The following is a 3654-nucleotide window of genomic DNA, read 5'->3' on the forward strand; positions in this document are numbered from 1 at the left end:
TTGTTAAACGTGCTGAGCGGCAGACTGACACACTGAGGGCCCCTAGGCTTTAATCAGCGAAGTGACAGGAGTGAAAGGAGGCTGTGTTCTGGAAGAAGATAGGCATACAACAGGAGGTGTGGGCTGTGCCAAGGTCCAGCGTTGCACGCTCTCACAACCCCCCACAAGCACTAACTCCCATTATTGACAAGCTGTCAAATGATTAAGCAACAGGCCACTTTTCAAGCTGATGTTCACATCAGCTTGTCACCTCTTTACTCTTCTGCATGGTGAGATTTGCTCGTTGCTTAGTTTCGGCTCATGATGTGACAGCAGGCCAACCTCACTGACTTATACTCATGATCTTCATGTGCAGCTTCTACTCCTTTTCTGTGGCTTCTTCACAGCTCAAAAGAGGTCTTTGTAACAACTTTAGCAACCTGGCTGTGGCCTGACCTGTTTGATCATTCAACTTATTTTAATATGGAGTTGAAGAGCTGTTTTTACAACTTTTAAACTCCACAGAGAGAGCCATTACCTACAAAAGGAGAACATGCTTAACAGTGGTGGACCTTCCCGGGAGTGTCCAGGCTACCAAAATTATTCCATGAAAACGTCAATGACTTGTCCAGGAGGTTTAGAAAAAGAACGCAGAACAACATCTAAAGCATCATAGGCCTCATTTCCCTCGGTTAAGGTCACAAATCTGGATTCAGTGATTAGAAGGAGGCATCCTTGAGAGAGTTCCCAGGGGAAAAGCCATAGCTGGCCAAGAAAAACCCATGTTTGCCAAAAACATTTTAATGATCCCCAAGATGTTTACAACTATACTCTGAGGACTGACAAAACAAAAGTGGAAGGTGTGCAAAGTGTTAAAACTGGTCCACATGATGTTGGTAGTGTGATAGTCTATGTGCTGTGTTGTTGCAGAAAGTGGCTCATCTGTGAATTCCAGCCGCTGGAATTTACCCCGGAGCGATCATTTGCACAACTTTCACACATTCATAAGAATGTAAGGTTCTATTTAAAAACGATTCTATACAACTTCAGAAAGCTCTTTTAAGAAAAAAAGGCTGTAGCAGATATTTGTTGCACTTTATAGAAAAATTATAAAACAAAACAGAGTTTTTTGTTTTTCCAGAAGTGACGCCCTTACGGTCCTACCTAGCACACATCATGCAGCGTGCTCCCTGCAGTCAGCCTGAGCCAACGTTCATTCTCCGGTTGTATGTCATCTGTTTGGGTTAGACTCCTCTTTAACTGCACGCACACTGCCACACTTGTGCCACACCTGCATTCACCCACCTAAAACAACTTCCAGCTGTGTACTACCTTGAACTTTCATCTCCTCTCATTTGCCTCTTCCTGTTTAACAGGAAATGGTGGGTCAGGTGACCAGACGGAGCAGAGCACCTGCAGCACTGAGCGCTCCGTTATCCGTGGAAAACCTGAACTTATTTTTATAGCAGCTGGTTGTTTATCACACCTCCTCCTTCTCCTCTCTCCTGAGTGTGGAATATTTGCCTTTTGCTTGCCAGGCTTCATGCTTTCCTCCACATTTCATCATTCTCCATTCCTCCTCCTGGGCAACTGTGCCAACAGTTCCAAGAGGTGTGGTAGGGTTTTAAAAGTCTGAATAGTTACGGTTTGAGCCAAAGCCTGATTTTTTCTTCCTTTTCGTTCTCCCTCCCAGTCCAAGCCCAGTTTCCCCATGACAGCCTTTACAAGCAATCTGAGAAGCACCCCTGTTCAAACACAGAGGAGTCTGTATTCTGCTAATGTGGCCCACAGTCGTCACAATCCCCCCTCCAGGGACATGACCCCTTCTCATCTGCCCACTGAAGCCTCTCTGAGGCTCTAGACACAAAGCACGTCCCCATGATGCCGTCCTCGACCTTGTACGTATGCATAATCCGGGTGTAACGGTGGTCGTATGTCATCATGCAATGTAAACCGATTGTCTTGGTATTCAAAACATCTGAAAGCTTACAGCTGACCTCGGCTTTGTAGCCAGGTCTCTCTCTGGGCTCCTTTTTCGGCGGATTTCCAGTTGCTTTGTTGTCAGACTGAAAGGAGGCCTGTTGAGGGCACCTATAATGGTTCCTGCAACCATCCTGGAAATTGGATCTTTCTTAACATAGGGAGAGCTTCTATAGCTTTAAATTGTCCTTTTTGCGACAGCTTGGCCTTGAGTCAACCCAATAAACAAAATGTATAAAAGCTGGTGCCCATCCCACAGGAGAACGTAGGAAGAAAAAAGTTTCTGGCACAACTTCAATTCCCCAGGTGCATGAAAACGGTCAAAGGTCTAATGAGGTGAAGACCTAAATGAAGTTCCAGGAAACAATTTAGTTTTATAAAGTTAAATTAATCCCTGAACTTAAAACTAGTAATTAAAGGAGCGTAATACAGCCTGTCTTCTGAAGTGTTTGTTGTAGGTCTGTGAAAAGACATAGTCCTCCTTGCATATTTTTTTTCAGTTTTTCTTTTTTTGTCACATTTACTGTAAATGTTTGACATCATCAAACAAATTTTAATATCAGACACAGATAACCCAAAGAACAACCTGCAAAATAACTATCTTGTTTTTCCAAATTAACTGCTCCTACACATTAAACACTTTTTTGGGTTCAGTTCAACTAACCATACCCAGGTCTGATTACTGACGGGTTCAAGCATTCATTCTACATTTTAAAAGTCAAATTTCTAAATGGAATTGAGCACCACTGGTCAGGAAAGAAAGTGAGCATTTTTGAAAGGTTGCCCTTGTAAACCAGAATTAAGACAAACAGTGTTTGTTTTACTACAAACCGACAGTCAAGCATGATTGTGTTAGTGGTCTGGGTGATGCTTTGCTTCGTCTGGATATGGATGACTGTACCAGAAAATCTGGAAAGATTCGGTTCATGAAATTCAAGATCTTTTTGATTATCCAGCAGAAAAAATATTCAAAGCAAACAAAACAGAGTCAAAGTCTGAACTTAAATCTGATTGAAAATCTGTGGTAGAATCAAGCTGTCCATTCTCACACACAAAAAAAACTCCCAATACGCCTGACTTAAGACTTATGACAGTTCTCTGCTCTGTCTGCTCTGAGGGCACTTTGTTTTCCACACAGCCAGGTTGGTTTAGATAGCTTTTTCATCATTTGAAAACTGGATTTTGCTGCGTCTACCCTGGTTATCTTTATCTGACATCAAATTTGTTTGATGATTTTGAATAGTTAGGTGTAACAAAAAAAAAAAAAAAAAAAGCAAACGCAGTAATTGGAGCAGAAAGGACTGTGTATAACCCCTTATGACAGTTCAAAAGTGACCAAAACTCTGTTGAGTGAGCTCACACATGTCCGGACATGTCTGCTGAAAATGAGGTCATTGCTGTTATCTGGAGCAGCTCCACAGGCTGCAGGGACAGTGAAGGAATCAATACCCTGGACTCCAGGAGGAACTTACCACTGTTTACCCAACATGGCAACCTGAACTGGATAAACTCGTACTAATTTGTAACTCGTGAAAAAAAAAAAAAAAATTACCCCTGGCAATCCCTGAGAGGTGCGGTTAACAACCAGCCGGCTCATGAGATGCGTTTGTATCTGAGACAGAGGAATGCAGAACTTTCCAAGAAAACTTCTGTTTTAGACTACGTTCGAAAAACTGGAAGAACAAAAAACCTAAA

This window comes from Xiphophorus couchianus, chromosome 10, assembly GCF_001444195.1.
Source record: "Xiphophorus couchianus chromosome 10, X_couchianus-1.0, whole genome shotgun sequence".
Taxonomy (NCBI): Eukaryota; Metazoa; Chordata; class Actinopteri; order Cyprinodontiformes; family Poeciliidae; genus Xiphophorus; species Xiphophorus couchianus.